This window comes from Daktulosphaira vitifoliae, unplaced genomic scaffold (assembly GCF_025091365.1).
Source record: "Daktulosphaira vitifoliae isolate Bord-2020 unplaced genomic scaffold, ASM2509136v1 Scaffold_5, whole genome shotgun sequence".
In the NCBI taxonomy this organism is placed as follows: Eukaryota; Metazoa; Arthropoda; class Insecta; order Hemiptera; family Phylloxeridae; genus Daktulosphaira; species Daktulosphaira vitifoliae.
Window position 1 is genome coordinate 9,626,556 of NW_026099576.1, and position 6,000 is coordinate 9,632,555.

Here is a 6,000-nt window from a genome sequence, read left to right on the forward strand (position 1 = left end):
TCAAAAAACCGATGCTGAAAAAAACTTTGTGATATATTTTGTTAAAAGCTGAGAAGACATATGACACCATAACAATCTTTAAAAGAGAGCAATTGTCAAATGGCATACAAAATATCGTATCAGATCAACAGTATTATTTTTTGAAATATGGTATGCTATCCACGATAACTTACAATCAAAAACAATATGAACAATTAAAGAGGAAATATTTAATTTTTAACCAGAAAAGACAATACCAAACTTACATCATATGTAATCAAATTATTATTGAACATAAATGAAAGACTGCTATATAATTAATATTAGTATTAATTTATTCAATTTTTCATCATAATAAGATTTACCTTTTAAAGTAAATATTTTTACAATAACGTGTATTATTTTGAAACGCGAGTTTATTACTTTTTTTTATTGTTTTATTCGTTTAATAAGGTAGTATGTTTTTAATATACAAACAATACAAACTTCACAGGTTTTTTAAAAATAATTTATGAAATAAAATATTGAAAAAGTCTTTTATAATATCAGTTACAATGCAAGTTAAAATAATATAAATTTTATAAATAGAGCATACGTTATTATATAACCAATATCTTTAAACGACAGTTTTGTGTTAAAGCAAAACACTATGCAAAAATTGTATTTTGTTCAAACAAAAGACTACAAAAAACATTTGCATAGATTTTAAGCTTATTGTCTCAATCAAAATAAAACATAATTCTAATAAGTGAAAACAAAATTCGTTTAATCAAAAAGAAATATATATATATCAATGGTATTTAAGAATCAATACTTTTTTTTTTTTTTTNTTTTTTTTTTTTTTTTTTTTAATTTTATAATAAACTATTTTTGAACTGTACATCATAAAAAATTTAATGATACATTAACTATACGTATAGTTCGCAAAAATAGACATTGGATTTGTTTCAAATTAAAAAAAAAAGTTTGTTTTTAAAAAACAAAGTTCTTATTCAAACGATTTTAAAAGAAGTAACATATAAACCTTAAATATTTAATACCTAACCAGAAATCTTCGTGAATTTTTAACAGACCCAGTTATGCATTATATTCCTAGACGATAATACAAATAAGAATGAGTGTCACTCTTGTATCAAAGATCGAATAAGTATTTTACACGTGTCACGTGTCAAATTACACATTACAGAAACTTGATCCCATCTGATTGATAATTAAACGAGTTATACATGTATACAACTGTTTTTTTGTAAATAACCATAAAAAAGTGAAAGTCAACATCAATAAAAAGAAGTGGGAATAAAAGTAGAAATGTCAAAAATAATAAAATTTAGAAATCATTTCGCTCAAAGAAAAATAATGTACGTAACTTATACGAAATCATAACAACTGAATTCGTCATCAATCACCCAGCAAGTAGGTGTATAGCTTGGTTTTTTATCGATTAGCATTTATAGACGACTACAGGAAATTGGACTGCTCGTTTTTTGTTTTTCCGTCAATATTTATCCATTCAAAATAATGAACGACGTATTTTTCCGGCGCACAGTACAGTTGTGAACTCCAACGGTGGGAACTTTACTGTAGGGATTTACTATTGATAGTCCCCTCAATGAAAGCACAAAGCATCACTTTAAATACTGTGGACCATTAACACTAGCTACTTAACTGTTTCGACAATACAGTAAATCGATTCAAGATTGGCTATAAATTATATACAGCAGGACCGTTAATCGATTTTTCATGCTTGTTTTTCTTAGCGTAATTGTATTACGGGTATTATACGTGAACAAGCCATTCATTATACGTACATCTTTGGAAAATATGTGCATGCTAAAAGTAATAAACAAATAATAAACACCACACATAACTGACACGGTATTTGATATATTACTACGTAGATACGGCAAGGGTATTTTGCCGGCGAGAAATCAAATTCAAAATAAGCCTCTATAATAAAAATAATAATAAATGTGCTGCCTGTGGAGGATGTTTCTGGTCCTGACATACTTAAGAGTATACTACAGTTTGTTTTTAAACGACAGCTGTAGAACTGAAACGGTTATGTTTTCAGCATCGTTTTATGTAATATCAATATCTATAAGATTCAAATAGTTTATTTACTTTGTTAGTAAAAATATTTTTAGTTAATTGAGTTCCATTAAATAAAGAATAAAAAAATTACAAATTTAGATAAAGTAACCTCCAGTAAATTCGAATAAGTATTTATGATGAATTTGAATTGGACATTATTACTCAATCAGCCATCTTTATACAAGTATTTGTATATATTTTTCTGAAATTTCTTTGATTTTACATCGAAGTCATTTTTATACATTGTATGTCGTTAAGATAATATCTCGACTGCATTTCACATTTTTTAACAAATATATTTTATATTTTAAAAGACAATAAAATTAATATTCCTTCAATAAAAATAGATCTATTTGAATTAAGTTGTTTCATTAACTAAATATTATGAGTAACTTTCCATTTAATGTGAAACTAGATGGTATAAGGATAAGATAAAAGTACTTTTTAAATATTTATTAATTATTGTTAAAACATTTTCAGCATTCACACGTATAATTAAAAACTAATTATTATTTATAAAATATTTTACATTTTTACTTATAAAATTTTATTAAATTGAAATTCCTTTCGAGAGCTAAAATAATTTTAAATTAACTGGCATACCTGAAGTATATTTATATCAATTAAAAATCTTTTTGTGTGATGAAATCCATATAATTTACACTTGTACTCATAATTGTACAAGAAATACAAAACATTTAGGCAAATTCATAAATAGATATTTATCTATTGTGACCAATATTTGTTACAAACAATTATCTGTACATTAAAAATTAGAGAATATTAATTGAGTTTTATGAAGATCTAAAAAGTACATTTTAAACACTAACAAAAAAAAAAGAATAAAGATCCTATTGTGCACTATTAGCCAAAAAATATATACAGCAACTAAACGATTTATTTCAAAATTTTAAGGAAATTCGACAATCATAACGTTATTTCAAATACTAAGCAAGGTAATAATTATGAAATTTAATTTACTTTTTTATATAAAAAATCAACTCACAATATTATTCATTATTGACTTCATAAATAACAATTTAAAGTTTACAAAATATTTTATATTGAGAACTTTGTGAAATTGAGCATAATAGAACTGAAAAGAAATCAATAAGTTTTAACACTATTAATTTATAAATTTAATATTAAAGTGTTATAATATAACAATAATATATTATATTAGATGAAGTCAAAATAAAATGAAAATGTCTAAGTTTTGATTTAAACTCCTTCTCGTATATAATTTGAATTACTTTATTATTTATTCTTTTTTAAGATTATACGGGATAATATATTTACTTTTTCAATTTAGATTTTAGTAATAATGTAAGTAACCTTTTTAAATTAAAAAAAAAAACATTTTTTTAAACTCAAGTGTTCGATTAACATTAACACGTTTATATAAAAATTGAAAACTGATAGATTATAAAGTTTAAAAGTTAGCAATAGAAGAACTTTGTATAATGGTGAAGTATAACGCAAGCTTAACATTTCCTTCCTCTAGACATACTTAAAACTTTTAAATTACTATAACTCCCGTAAGTTTTATTCAAAGTTGTACATTAAAACGTATACAACTCAATAAAATTCTCTTTTTGTTAAACATAATATATGTATACAACTTTTAAATAGTTAGTCTAAAAATAGAGAAAGTATAAACTATTAACTAATATACATGTGTATCCAAAATAAGAATTTAACTTCATAGTACAAAAGACAATCAACTCACAATATTAAATGATAAAATGATAAAATGTATATTTTTATATTGAAACGTAAACATTTTTTTAGAGGTCAATTATTTAAAGGAGTAAGTATTTCATCTAATATTTAATATCAAAAACAACAAAATTTTTTGTTAATTGTTATATAAAATAATTGTTGGCAATATAATGTTATACACGTTTACTTGGTCAAATTTTTCGGGGAGCTATATTAAATTATTAGCCTTCCTTATATATTAATGAAAATAATTATTCGATATGATTGAGGAACTAAGTTATGACAATTCTTCTCTCCTACACTTTTGACTGTTTATTTCATAATTCATATATCAGATACGTTTGAAATAGTCCTATTGTAATATTTTCTTAAATTACTATAGTAATTTATTATATTTTATAAATATGTATATTTATAAAATTTAATATATTAAATTCTAAATAACTCGATAACATGATTAACTATAAATATTATTACTAACAACAGTAATTATAAATGTTCTCCCTCTATTAGGTATACAACTATACAATACTCAACACCATCGTCTTTATCTTTCAATTAGAATTTTAATTACTATATAGGTTATCAATTCACAGCCATTGTATTAAGTTTACTTAATCGTAATAGCGTACCACCGAGGTCTTCATTAATATTTTAATTCTCCTAATTCAACAGCAGTATTAATCATTCAACATGTTTTCATTATTTAATCAATACGTTAAAAATCGAGCGCTTAACTGGAACTCAAAGCTTGGCGAATTTATGGTGAACTTAAACTCTATTTTATAACCGTTTCTTTATAAAAAAAAAAATAGATTTTAACGTGCTAAAAAGAAAAAAGTACTTACGAAATAATTATACTTGTTAAAATTTCCAAACAGCAGCACGTGAACTAATAAAAACCTACAGTTTTTCCCTCGTATGGTAAAACAAGTGATTTTTAAACGAAGCTTTTAAACCGTAAGGAATACATTCATTTATGTGCTACTTCTTTTACGATGAAGATTACCGCGTTTATTCAACAACAACGCGGACGTTTGGGAAAACCTTTCACAGACTACGTTCGTGCCACCAACTGCGGATACTTTAAAGGTGCGATTGTAGTCGACTCCGCCTCATTGCCTTCGCCCGCAGACGCTAAACACGATAAATATCGTGCACGCTCTCCATCGACGGCTACCCACACACCACAACTATCCAAAACGTTTCAAAAAATATCCTTTTTTAAAAGTATATGTAAGATATTTTCATCTTGCTGATAACACAGGACAATGTAAAACATATTACTTATAAAGAATTCGAGAACGTCACTTATAACAGCAATAATTTGTTTCCAAGCAATACACGAATTACGTTTATTTATTTCATCCTATTTAAAAACACAATTGAAAAGATGTTTAAAATGAATAGCAGTTTCACTTTTTTTTCTTTTTTATAATTTTAATAAAAAATTATACATGGAATTTCGTCAAGCATATAATTATCAACAATCTTAGAATATTATTAGGCTCAAAATTTTACATTGAATGTTATTGCACCTCCTAAACAGTTTATCTATCTAGTATTAATTATATAACATTCATTTTTGGGAAATAAATATTAACTAAAGGATTACTTTTTTTCAATAATAAAAGACAAATTAAAAATCTAGGAAAAGGTAGCACAGTAAAGTCGTGGCACAGTGTGGACATAGTATTGTTGGAACAAGTATAGACAATATCTGTCAGTGAATAAAGTCATCTTCATAAGAGACACTTCGATGCAATCTATAGATAGTGTTTATTTTTCAAAAATCAGTCAATCATTTCAAAAGCAAAATTAACACCTATTTCCTTAATTATATTCTCATTAGTAGTTCTTCGATTTATAAGTATAATGTATATGTCTATTATGACAATTCAACGAAATATACAATTGATAATGAATAATTTAATATTGTAATTTTTACGGTGAAATTATAAAAAATTATCAAAAAGTTATTACTTTTATGGCAAACGTCTATAAATTTTTAAGGCTTTTTTAAGACTTATGAATACATTTACTAGTCTACAAAACACTTTCATCAGACACCAAAATATACTTTTCTAAACCCACTTTTGTAACATTTTTCAAATCTGCAATTAGATTTTTTTATCACTTTTTTTTTAGATTAATGCTAATTAGTAAAAAATGAGTATTTACATATATATATAAATTTACATATAAAAA

At 24.7% G+C, this 6,000-nt stretch overlaps 1 protein-coding gene across 3 annotated transcripts in view; it reads right to left on the reverse strand.

The window, feature by feature from the left end:
• Positions 1–4,874, reverse strand: part of LOC126908307 (ras-related protein Rap-2c) — a 104,330-nt gene extending 99,456 nt beyond the window's left edge. For all 3 annotated transcript variants that reach the window (XM_050690233.1, XM_050690232.1, XM_050690231.1), the window contains exon 1: positions 4,641–4,874. The gene's annotated coding sequence lies outside the window, so the exon portion shown is untranslated. The remainder of the gene's footprint in view (positions 1–4,640) is intronic.
• Between the last annotated feature and the right edge of the window lie 1,126 nt (positions 4,875–6,000).